Source organism: Amphiprion ocellaris, chromosome 11 (genome assembly GCF_022539595.1).
Source record: "Amphiprion ocellaris isolate individual 3 ecotype Okinawa chromosome 11, ASM2253959v1, whole genome shotgun sequence".
NCBI classification, from domain to species: Eukaryota; Metazoa; Chordata; class Actinopteri; family Pomacentridae; genus Amphiprion; species Amphiprion ocellaris.
In genome coordinates this window covers 5,128,061-5,140,742 of record NC_072776.1, presented here as the reverse complement: position 1 = coordinate 5,140,742, position 12,682 = coordinate 5,128,061, and the positions used below count along the sequence as shown (strand labels likewise).

General features: G+C 38.7%; 1 long non-coding RNA gene and 2 other non-coding genes across 3 annotated transcripts in view; 2 read left to right on the top strand and 1 right to left on the bottom strand.

Moving 5' to 3' along the window:
* Positions 1-673: 673 nt before the first annotated feature.
* Positions 674-792, bottom strand: LOC111574485 (5S ribosomal RNA). The gene has a single exon (XR_002746631.2). It is a non-coding gene; the product is annotated as a 5S ribosomal RNA (ribosomal RNA).
* A 329-nt stretch (positions 793-1,121) lies between these two features.
* Positions 1,122-1,231, top strand: trnal-caa (transfer RNA leucine (anticodon CAA)). Its single transcript has 2 exons — positions 1,122-1,159; positions 1,186-1,231. It is a non-coding gene; the product is annotated as a tRNA-Leu (tRNA).
* A 5,664-nt stretch (positions 1,232-6,895) lies between these two features.
* Positions 6,896-12,682, top strand: part of LOC111574480 (uncharacterized) — a 38,123-nt gene continuing 32,336 nt past the window's right edge. The window contains exon 1 of the long non-coding RNA XR_008603311.1: positions 6,896-7,141. This is a non-coding gene — a long non-coding RNA (uncharacterized LOC111574480). The remainder of the gene's footprint in view (positions 7,142-12,682) is intronic.

The following is a 12,682-nucleotide window of genomic DNA, read 5'->3' as shown; positions in this document are numbered from 1 at the left end:
AACTAAATAACCGTCTGAATTTAATAACAGCCACCTTCTAATTAGCTAAAGAATAATAAAACGAGCTTATTCAGAAATAGTTCTGATTGTGTTCTTTTTATCAAGTTGAGATAATCATGACAGATATTTAATTTTTAGCAATATATCAAATTTTATGTGGAAAATGACAAATCACATTCAAGTAAGTAACCCATTACAAAAACCCCTCTCCAGGAAGTGTGTTAATTCTAGATCACATGACCTGCTCCACATGATGTCATTTCTTCCTGAAGAAAAGACTGGCAAGACTCCAAGGCTTTCTGACTTATTTAATATAAAGTAGTGTGTGAGTCAAGTGTCAACTGGTTTACTGCAATATCTTTGGAAATAACTTTCAATTTCAATTTTACTCAGTTGTATTTATAATATTTAGAAGACTCTTTCTGTAAAAATGCCATGTGGTGTTTGGTTATAGGTGACAATGTTGATTTTAGGTCTGAAAACAGCAAAAATGTGAACTATGTTGCAAAAACTCCCGAAATTATATATTGATCCACAAGTCTGTAAATGCAGACTTGCATGTCAGTATTATTATTATTATTATTATTTATTTGTTGATCAATCATTTTGCAGTCTCCACGCTTCTTATCGGTGTAGCTTTAAAACTCGTCTCCAGTAAAGCAGGAAGAGAAAAAGCTTACAGCACCTGGTATTCCCAGGCGGTCTCCCATCCAAGTACTAACCAGGCCCGACCCTGCTTACCTACCGAGATCAGACGAGATCGGGCGTATTCAGGCTGGTATGGCCGTAAGCGGTAGGAAAAGTTCCTCTCAATCTTTTTATAGACGCTGCTAACATCAATAACTGTCTGAATTCCATGTTTTTGTCTCCCACGTGTCTTTCCTGTCTGTTCCTGCCGATTTTCTACATTTAACTAAAACCACTAAATCCCTTCATCAGCGGATGTCGGATATTAAGAGATAGCTGTGACTGCATGTCCCCAGTAGTTATCTCTAAAACACGGAAAAAGTTATAAAACGTTATGAAAAAGTTGTGTTTTCTTGAAAATCTAAATGACCGCCGGCATTTGCATTCGTTAGCAGCAGTCAAACAGCCTACTAGCGCGGCCATGGAGCGCAGTTGTCAGGATGGCCGAGCGGTCTAAGGCGCCAGACTCAAGGTGACAAACCTTCCTGAACATGGGACTTCTGGTCTCCGAATGGAGGCGTGGGTTCGAATCCCACTTCTGACAATGTCTTTTTGTATGCCTCACCGATCTGTTATGGCGGTGTTGTCAAGTCAAATCGGCATTTAAAAAACGGTTTTGGCAGTAACATTAATGTACATGTATTTTTAAGAAGTAACCCTGCTGTTATGCTTCGGGTCAAATTGACCCATTTTAAAGTAAAAAATAAATAAATAAATAAATAAATGTTAAGAATTTTTTGGTATAAAACTTCTTCTGCTTGGCTTAATAAGTGTAATCAACATGTAAAATGGTTAATTTCACTTATTTGTGTTTAAATAAAATTTGCTTTCAATACAAATCCTCAGGACTAATTTGTGTTGATTTGAAATATGTGGGTTTATTTATCAGCACTTCATAAAAAGAAAAAACAAAACAAAATGTGCAATAAATTTTAAAAAATCAATGTAAAGTAAAACTATTGCATTTTACATGTAGGCCTTTCCAATATATAATAAAATAAACGGAACTTGCATTTTTTTAATGAAAAACTAGTGAATTATTCTCATTGAACCTGTGAGAGGTAAAGAACACCGCTGCCCTAGATATTGATTGAAATGGTGAGTGATGGGGTTGACAGTGAGATATAATTCAATTTGATTTTATTTATATAGTGCTGATTACAGATCAAATTGTCTCAAGATGCTTTACAGAACCCATATGCGTGAACCCGCAGAGCAGCCCTAAGGCAGCAGTGGCGAGAAAAACTCTCTTTTAACAGGAAGAAAGCTAAATGATACATACAAAGTACAAGCTAGCATTGAAATTGATTCATAGATTACTGTTATGGTGTACAGCTCAGGCATTAAATATACATTAAATACTACATATATAGCTGGCAGGAAAATCCAAGCAGTAAGTAGATGAGCATATCAAGTATAGTGAGGGTGATGCAGAGTAGATTGGTGGAAATGGGCAGCTGGAAGCAGTGGGCTGGAGGAAGGTCAGCAGCAGCATCCCACAGTGGACATGATGGAGATTAGGCCAGCTGGTGGGAGAACAACCACAGATCTGAAGCATCCAGCTCTGGGACCAGGGACACTCGGACAAAGGACACAGGCAGAAACAGAGTGAATGAATGTAATAACGGTATCTGTAGTAAATACATAGGTAGTTAGAGAAGGGCTCAGTGCATCAAGAGAGGTCCCCCAGCAGCCTAGGCCTATAGCAGCAAAACTAGAGGCAGACTAAAGGGACGTCAAAAGTCAGTTGTGCAAATGAAGACTCCAGTTGACCCCCCTCAGGGTCACCCAAGTCAGCTGTAACTATAAGATTTGTCAGAAAGGAAGGTTTTAAGCCTGGTCTTAAAAGTAGAGAGGGTGTCCACCTCTAGAACCCAAACTGGGAGCTGGTTCCACAGGAGAGGAGCTGATAGCTGAAGGCTCTGCCTCCCATTCTATCCATCCATCCATTATCTATACACCGCTCAATCTGCAGTCTGAGAGGGAAGAGTTCTACCAGGATAATAAGGTGCTATCAGGTCTTTAAGCTATGTTGGCGATTGGTCGTTAAGAGCTTCATATGTCAGAAGAAGGATTTTGAATTCTATTCTATAAGCGATATTTATTAGAATTTTTTGGTTTCTGACACTTCTGGGTAATTAAACATTACCCAGGAACATTATTGCTTTTCCTGAGAAACAAACATAACAGGAGGTTAAATAAATTTAGATGTAATTATTGGATTAACACACAGTTTGAGGGATGATACAATGATGAAAGTTCCATATAAAGATTTTTTGAATAAAATTTTTAAGGAATTATTGTAATTTTGTTCCTGAAGGTTTTGCAGATTTTCAGAAATTTGGGGAATTGTTTTTGCTGAATTGTTGGGATTTTTTACAGAGAAGGAAATATTTTTTGGTGCCCGTAAATGAAGACAACAGGAGGGTTAAAAATAAATCTAAAAGTCATAATAAATAGGGCTGTCAAAATTAACGTGTTAAGGTGGATTAATCAGACTAAACAATTTAACGCAATTAACGCATGTGCAGCACAGAATGACTCAAAATCCTCTCTGGCAACACATTTCGGGCAGTTTGTCCAAGTAGACTTGCCGTCGCGTATGACGTCGCGCATGCGCAAATGGGCAGTTGATCGGTAGTAGCAGAACCATACAGTCTATGAGCAGAACCAAGCAACTCCAAATGGAAGACGGTGAACAGTAGGGCCCTTTTCAAAATAATTCTCATCAGCCGGAGTTTTGCCGATTAAACGCCGATATATTCTTAATTTCTCATAAAACAGGAAATGCTGTTGAATGACGTCCTTTGTCCAATCCATGGAGCTCTGACTCCATTCAACCCTCAGTAACGTACAGGAGGAAGCTAAAGCTAGGAAACATTACAGGAGTGGGCTGAGCCGACAGGTAAGTTTATAACGACGTAGTGAAATTAACAGTGACTCAACATGTCTCCCGTTTCAGTTTAACTCTCTTTACCATGTGTTATGACGTCGGTCGTGCTTTTCATTTACGTTGCTAAAGTTGTGCTAACCTAGCTTAAGTTACTCCCTGTCTGTTTATGTTAACAATAACCTAGCATAGCTAGTATGTAACTGCAGAAATAACGTAAATGTACAAAATATTTAAGAGTACAGAACGAGCATTCATCACTCTGTCAGCTGCATGTTGAGGAGCATTTAAGGAGGAGGATGTGAACGCAGAGGGGGGGAGGTTTATTCAGTAAAATGATTAACATTACTGTCTGTCTTCAGCAACCATCATGATGTCACTCTTAGTTTTACTGTCAGAAAATCCTAGAACGTGACCCAGACTGGAACAGCAACTGACTGTGTTGTTATGGAGGGAGGAACATTAGTGTTAGGCTATTTGTGATCATTATATATTTAACCCTGGTGTCGTCCTGTGGGTCAAATTGACCTGTTTTAAAGTTTCAAAATGCGGAAAAAAACGTATTTTCACAGTGAAACTTCTGATGTCCACATTTTCAACATTTTTGGGAAATCTTTGAACATTTTTAGGTGGAGGACAATTTCGCTGGATTTTGATTGATTTTTTTGTGAATGTCCTTAAAGAAAATATTAGAAGTTTTACGGATATATATGTAATCACTTTAGATATTTTTTAGGATTTTTTTGGAAGATTTTTACTCATTTTTTGAAAATATTTACCTGGTTAGTACTAGGATGGAGACCGCCTGGGAATACCAGGAGCTGTCAGCTTTTTCTGTCCTCATCAGTGGACCATGCTGCTTTACTGGAGACAGAGCTGTGGGAAAACTAGTCAACTTTATTCAGAAAGAACATTTAAAAACAACAACAGTTGAACAAACGTGCTGTAAAATTAAAGCTAGAGTTCATAAGACACAATGAAATCCAACCACTACACTACAAATAAAAATAAAAAGACAAAATGAACAGATTTCTGGGTTTTGCTGAAGCCTCCAATGTTTGAAGATCCATCTTCTCCACGATGAATGTTCTCACATTAAACACTAGATGTCAGTGTTCTACCAGGGTTCCATAGAATGGTTCTGTATGAACATCCAAGGACACAACGTGAAAACAGCTTTTACAGAAGGGATGTGCAATATGTGTTAACAGGTGGCTGTGGGCTCATGCTAGGAATTAAATTACTGTCATTTGGTCAGCGTGTTTGTTTGATTTTCACGTCTTATGGTGTTCTGTTTTGATTGTTAAAATCTTGTTTTTAAATGTTCTTTCTGAATAAAGTTGACTAGTTTTTCACAGCTCTGTCTCTGGTAAAGCAGCATGGTCCACTGATGAGGACAGAAAAAGCTGACAGCTCCTGGTATTCCCAGACAGTATCCATCCGGGTACTAACCAGGCCCGACCCTGCTTGGTTCAGGCGTGTTCAGGGTGGTGTGGCTGTAAGCAAAGAATCTACTGACTAACTATTTATGGAAACAAGCTGTAATATTTCCTTTAAATTCTTCGTAATTTATGACTGGCTTCATTAACATCTAAACAAATCTGTGAAAAGAGCAGATAGAATTGAATTAAACACTAGATAAACCTGCTGAATGTGTATAAATCAACAGCACTACATTTCCCACAATGCCACTTACCGTCCAGGTGGAAACGCACCTGTTTCAATCAGCTGTGATTCAGAAACACCTGAGTAGAACTGGGATATCCGGTCACAGTTTAAATACCAGCTGCTGACCTGAGCGACCTGCAGACTTTTACTGATCTGATCTTCAGTCGTTCTGCTGCTAACCACTCCAGAACTTCTAGTTTTAATTTCATGAACTGTTTTTTGACAAATTTTTTCACAAGTATTATCCTGATGCATGCGCCTCAATGTCGGAGCCACAGATTTCCCTCCATGGAGGTAACACTACACTTTAATTATCCTCTATAATCTTTGGATTTGACATCTTTACTGGTTTTTAGTGAGTTTCAGCCTCAGCTTGTGAGGATTTATGTTTAATGTCATCCTGGGATTTACAGGAACAGAATTATTGAACATAAATCCACCAGAATGCAAGAAACTCTGTTGTTTGTGTTGTTTTCGCATTAATTTATTAACTCACCAATAAGCTTTATATCTATTTATTTTTTTTCCTCTCTGTTTGACTGCCTGGACTGTAGGATCAAATGAAAACCAGAAGATTTCTGCTCTGTTTGACACATTTTATGCAGCTTTTAGTGTTAGAGGTTTTATATTTTCTAATCCAGTACCATAAAGTCAAGATTCAAGACCTTTATTTATCACAAACACAATTATGCATAGTACAATGCGCAGTGAAATGCATTGTGCACCTGTTCCAAACCGAAACAATAAGAATAAAGAAGAAAAACACACAAGATATAGACAGGCAGAAATAAGCAAAATAAATATATAAATGAAAGGGAAATTATGCAAATAATATATATATATACATATGCAAGGTGAAAGTGAGCATGGTATCAGTATTTGTTAGTGTTATTTGACCTTATTGTCTGTAGTTGTTCATTATTTAGTTTTTTTTAGGAGCGTATAAAGGAATGGATAAAGCCATCTGAGGATCTTCTTAAAACGGGTCAATTCTGACCTGCAGGACGACACGAGGGTTAAATGTTATCATATTTACTATTACACCGTACTTTTCTATTCCAGTCTTATTTCAGTTGTGTCACGCTGATCTCTGTTTTCTATTCAGCTCTGCATTTCCTCTCAGTTCATTTTGTTTTCTATCCCAGAACGTCCTTCAGGATATTAAAGTTCTCGTCTCATCTGTTCTAAAACCAGTTTAAAATAGTTTGGAGGCTCCTTCTGACCAGAACATGCTATTTGTCCTGTTCCCATGATCCGTGCTCGTCGGAGGGTTCACGCCCCTCCGTCCTCCAGCCCCCTCCAGCAGACCCAGGGTCCACAAACAAGACCCGGGGTCCACTCAATTTGTCTGGACAAATGTGGGGATTTGGGGCCTCGGCGGAGCTTTGCAGGATGAGTGCTAATTGTTTGTGTGCCAAGTAACTCCCTCAGTCCGTCCATTCAGCCCGGCTTTGTGTGGTTTGTCTTGAACCTGACGCATCCAAGCACTGACAGTGGGATTCAACTCATTTCTGGTCTTCTTTTACAATTAATCTGTCTTTTGCAGCATTTCTCCATTTTTTTCCTTGCAGTCAGATGTAACAAACTGTCATTTTTCTTTGACCAAACGTACAGTTTTGTAAGTCTTGCGTCTTGCTTCTCCTCCAGGGTCACGGTGAGAGGATGGATGGATGGATGGATGGGGGGCAGATGGGGGTGGTATGTGCGAGCCTCCCCTCCTCGTACCTCCACCTCCCGGGTCAACAATGAGCCGAGGTCGCAGAGCAGCAGCACAAGTGGCTGCAACAATGTGAGAGGGAGTCTGCAGCCCGGCGTCACCTCAGGGCCTCGGCTGGCATGCTGATCAGAGGATTAGGCCTCCGAGTCAAGAGCAGGAAGGCATGCAGGGAACATGAGGTACACGCCAGTTTCACACCAACCCCACACAAGCACACATGAAGACCACACACTGGCTGCATCACAGGCAGCCGGCCAGCAGAGGGCACCACAGAGCTGCACCCTTTACACAAGGAATCATTTAAATAACAGCGTTTTAACCTTGGTGTCATCCTGCGAGTCAAATTGACCCGTTTTAAAGTTTGAAAATGTGAGGAAAAATATATTTTCACAGTGAAACTTCTGATGTCCACATTTTCAACGTTTTTGTGGAAATTTTTGAACATTTTTTGGTGGAAAAAAAGAAATGTTAAAACTGTTTCTTAAGAACATTCACATAAAAAATCAACCAAAATCCAGTGAAATTCGCTGGATTTTGGTTGATTTTTTTTGTGAATATTCTTAAAGAAAATATTAGACGTTTTACTGATATATATGTAATCACTTTATTTACGATATTTTTAGTTTTTTTTTTTTTTTTTAAGAAATAAAACTTTTAAGGGAAACTTTTAAGGAATTATTAGAATTTTCTTCCTGAAGGTTTTGCACATTTTCAGAAATTTGGGGAGTTGTTTTGCTGAATTTTTGGATTTTTTTTCAGACAAATAAACTATATTTTTTGGTGCCCGTAAATGAGGACAACAGGAGGGTTAAACAATATCTGATTAAATAGGGGAATAGACTATAAAATATCTCTACACTTCTTATTTTCTTTACCAGCAACTGGAAACACAAGCAGAGTACCCACTGTAATAATAACATCAGATAAGGTAGAACTAGAACTAGTAATTAACCCAAATGAAACCCAGAAACCATCGCAGACTAACTGGAGTCTTAATGGCAGCTTCTTTAAAAAAAAAAAAAAGAAAAAAAAGAAAATGTAATAAAACTCAAATTGGAAACAACAAAACAGGATGAAGTCCAGAAATTTTTATGTATTTATTAATTTTTAACATCTGAAGAAAATCCATGTCAAAGAAACTATCATCCCTATTTAATGGCCCAGATTTTCATGCTGATTAATGTAAATTAATTTATTCTTGTACATTTAATGGGACAAGTGTCCTAGTTGGAGATGTTAGTATTAAAACCAGTTATTATGTAAAATCAGGCACCACTGACACAAAACTGAAGAAAGAACTTAACTTTAACTTAACTGCAAATACAAGAGATTTACTAAATAAAACTCCAGTAATGTTCTTGTAGATGTGAACACAATTGATCCAGACCAGTTTATCTGCTTTTCTCCACAGTGGAAACAAATCCTCATCCAGCTGAGAGAACTTTAGTCTGGATTTGGTTCTGTTCATTTTATTTTGTCAGTATTTTTGCATATTGTAAAACTGAGCTGTTGCATTGACAAACTTTTAAACTGCTGCATCTCGGTCTCGTTCCAAAAAATGAAGCATCATGTATTTTTTTTCCATCTCTGGCTTCTTCCTTCTTTCCTGATGTTTGTGCAAAAACAAGGCATCATGAATGAATACTTCATAATTTAATATCTGCTGATGTCTGACCTCCTTTAATTTGTTGTTTTTTATGATCAGAATGGCGTACCCATTCATGAGCTTGGAGATATTTAATTTGAAAGCCAAAGCTGTGCACTTTTAACGCACTTTTTTTGAACAGTTGCTCAAGGAATCCTCTCAGGTTCGAGGCAGGATTCGGTGATAGTTCAGTTTTAGAATTCCCTCATTAAGGTGGAGCTTTAGGAATAAAAAATGCTCCTAAAATTACAAATAAGACACTTGACTTCTCTATTAGAATGATTTTTTTTAGCCTCCAAAGCATTTGTCGCTGGCCTTTCCACTCCAAGTGAAACTGTTGGCACGGCGCTCGGTGTGGCAGCTTTCCAGACTGTTTTGCTCTCTGAGCATCCACCTCCATTTGGAGCTCATTATGACATTAACTCTGTTTGTTCGAGTGGCAGAAACACAGATCAGGAGGTGGAGACACCAGAAGGCTTCAGGTTTTTAGAAGCAGTCTTCTTTTTGACGTCTCCACACTTCCAACGTCTCTGTTCAAGGAATCGATTCTTATGTTAAAAGATTTAATACGTTGGGGTAAATGTGCGTTTTATCATCACCAAAGTAGAAAGTAAACACACTCAGCTATCAGCTACACTACAGCAGACTTTTTAGTTCCTTTTTCTGAACACATTAGGCTTCAGTAAGTATCTTTATGGGTTTATAGGAACAGCATCCAGGATTTTAGCTGCTGTCAGATTATTCATTCATTCATTCATTCATTCATTCATCCATTTATTTGATCAGGGAACATGCAATTAACATAGAACACATCTAATGTATTACATATAGAGTGTATAGCATTGAGCTAATTTTCAACTCCAATCCCTGGTTGGGCTTTTCAGTAGAAGTAGTCAGATGAGCAACAGCACCAGTAAAAGCAGCTCAGACAACATTATAAACCTATAACACACACACACACACACACACACACACACGCACAATGACACAATCCACAGTCAGTGGGACCTTATAGATGTCATGTGGTACGTTCTTGTTTTCCTATTCATTTAGGTTACGTTTAGGTTATTTGTGGTTACGTATAGAAGGAATTTCTAAAATGTCCTCACTGAGTGCTTTCAGTAAATGTTGTCATTTTAAACATTTTAAAAATAAAATGTCCTCCATCAGTTTAAAACTCAGATTGATTCAGACAACGGGAGGCTTTTTAAAATGTCACAATGTTCTGAAAGTTTCTCACTTTGTGTTCTCTTGTTCTAAAACTCCAAGTGGTTTTAAACGGACAGTTATTTTTTGTGAATTATTTGTGCAAAATCCAGCCACCTTCCAGATTTTGTGCTTCATTTTCAGTCTAAAATTAAAAACTGTCAGAGAATACATGAACGTCCTGCTCCGTTCTGTCATTTGGAAATATGTCACGACTTTGTGTTCACACTTTCCAAAACATGACAGAAACTTTTCTTAAATTCCCTCACGATTTAAAAATATTCCTAATTTCCAGAAATCTTGTTATTCTCAAATTAAAAACATTTAAATGTAAAATATTTCTAGTCCTCAGAAGAACAAAAGTTTTCATACATAAGATTAGTTCAGTTACTTTCTACAAAATATTTTTTTTCTCTTAATGTCTTTGCTCTCAGGCTGAAACTTAAATCTGTCCTTTCAAGTAGAAAAGAACACTATATACTTTCCAAAATCTTCTCACTTTATTAACACTTCCTGCCTTTTGAAAGAAATGTTTACTTTCTAAAATGTCCTCCCTGCGTTGTCAGAATGACCAGAAGTCAACTTCAGTTTCTCCAAACGTTGACGCGGTCATTAGAAAGTCTGCAGCTCATTCAGGCCTCTTGTGTTTTGTGTGTTTGGTTCTGACCACTGATCAGCAGGTGGTTTAAACTAAAAGATCCTGAATCTACCCGAGTCAGGACCTGAATCTGACCATCCTCACCTCCTGAACACCTTGTTCCCCTCAGGAAGGGCTCTTTGGCTCTTCTATTGCTCATCATGGAGGCGAAAAGGGCAACAACACCTGAAACAGACTCTGTGTTAGAGGCGTCTGCAAACTCTTGGACAAATTCCACATCCACAGTTATGTCGAGACATTTCAAAAGACATGTTGTTGGTCATAACAACCCCAAATGTCTCTACCCAGACCTGAACCCCCAGAGCAAGCCCTAAGGCGACAGTGGCAAGAAAAACTCCCTTTTAACGGGAAGAAACCTTGAGCAGAAACCAGCTCTTTCTGTGAGGGGAAACATCTGCTGCTGGCCGGCGGGTTGAGAGGGGAAGAAGAGGTAGAGGGGTAGAGAAGTAAAGGTAGAGGGGTAGAGAGGTAGAAGAATAGAGAAATAGAGGGGTAGAGAGGTTTTACTGTTGGCAACTCTCATTCTGGAGCCACAGTCGGCCCAATTATTGCATTAAACTTTTGATATCTGAGAATGAACACAGAAAACATTGCTGCAGTGTGTGTTTAGATAATATAAAATAAACTTGACTGATCCACCACTGGGGAAACATTCCAACAGCTGGATACAGCTGAAGCAAAGCAAGAAATACAAAAGTAAAATAGGGCTAAAAATAAAGATATAATTAAAGGTGTGTACACTATTCACAAGTGTGATCTGATGGATAATGGACCAGGCTGAGTAGAGATTTACACACAATAGTAGTGCTACATCTGTTATTGAACTCAAAGTCATCAAGAGAAAAGACCCAGGTTACCACCATGTTATATTATATATTACTATTATTTAATTGCACATGAAGAGCTGTAAGAGAACAGTGTTTACTTTGTTCTTGATCTGGAAGAGCTGTAAAGAGTTTGTTTTTGGACATTTTGTTGCCCAGATGCACTCATTTTTCACATTTTCTACGTGAATCCTTTACAAATGATGCTAGTAATGCACAAATGCTGCTGCCTGCAGACCCAAACAGGACAACCAAGAGGCACAATAATTAATTATATGAGAATTTTTGGTATTTTGGTGAAAAAAAGCCCACCACTTTTGATGCAGATTCTTCTCAGGATTTTGTCTTTTAGCGTGCACATGGCTCCAGACGTGTGGAAGGTGGTCCAGCTGATTGTTTAGGGCTGTTTTAGCCGTGTCAGGTTGGACACGCACGGCACAATATGGGTTTTAATTCAGCCCAACAAGCCTCTCTGTCAGAAAGGAGGGCAATTAGCAATTAGCCCCGCGGAGGAGGGAGAAAGACGAACGAACGGAGGGAATTGTGAATTTGACACATTAAATGGTGGCCGTCATTAGCATGTGGCTGTGTGGAGTCGGCCGTATTCACTGGATCCTTGAATGCATATAGCTTCAGAACCTCCTCCTCAGTCTGTCCATCATCCCCATGGACACCTTTCACTTGTAATCACCCTGTTTGGCCTCCTTTTTCCATTCACTTTCCACAGCTTTTCTGTTGTCTTCGTGGTTTTTTTATGCCTGGAAAAGAGTCTCTGGAATCCCTAAATCAAAACAAATTAAGCTGGACAATTAGATGGAGGAACAAATGAAATGTCACGTACTAGTTGGTAGGTTCAACACCAGGAACAGCGTGAGTTTATCTCCCCGGTGTCACAATATAAATCTGATTCTGTTTAAAGAACGACACATGAAATAACTGTGATGTTACTCAGGAGTTCCTGTGGGGTTTTTTTTCTTCTCAGGACGCATTAAAAACTCATTTTGACTTGAATCGGTCTCATTTTGCTGACACAGCTTCTGTTGGCACTGACTTTCACTCGGCTTGTTGTCTGGGCTTATATGAGCCTGGAAAAGAGCAAAATAACGGCCCAGTGTGGTGCCTTTCCCTCCATTGTGCAGAGATCACCTCATGCCAGCTTTCCCCTGTCACATTAGCGCTCATCAACACAGCCAGAAACACAGAAAAGGAAGTTTGTCCTCTGAGTTTCTAGTTACTCAGGAGAGATTTCGGTTTGGAGGTCTGTGTTTTGTGGTGCAGAAAGGTCATTTAAATGACTTTAAATACGTCTACAGTTGCTTTTATGTAGATCAAACAGTCATAACATGGAAATACATGTAACTTTATGTACAGCTGGGATAATACGAAA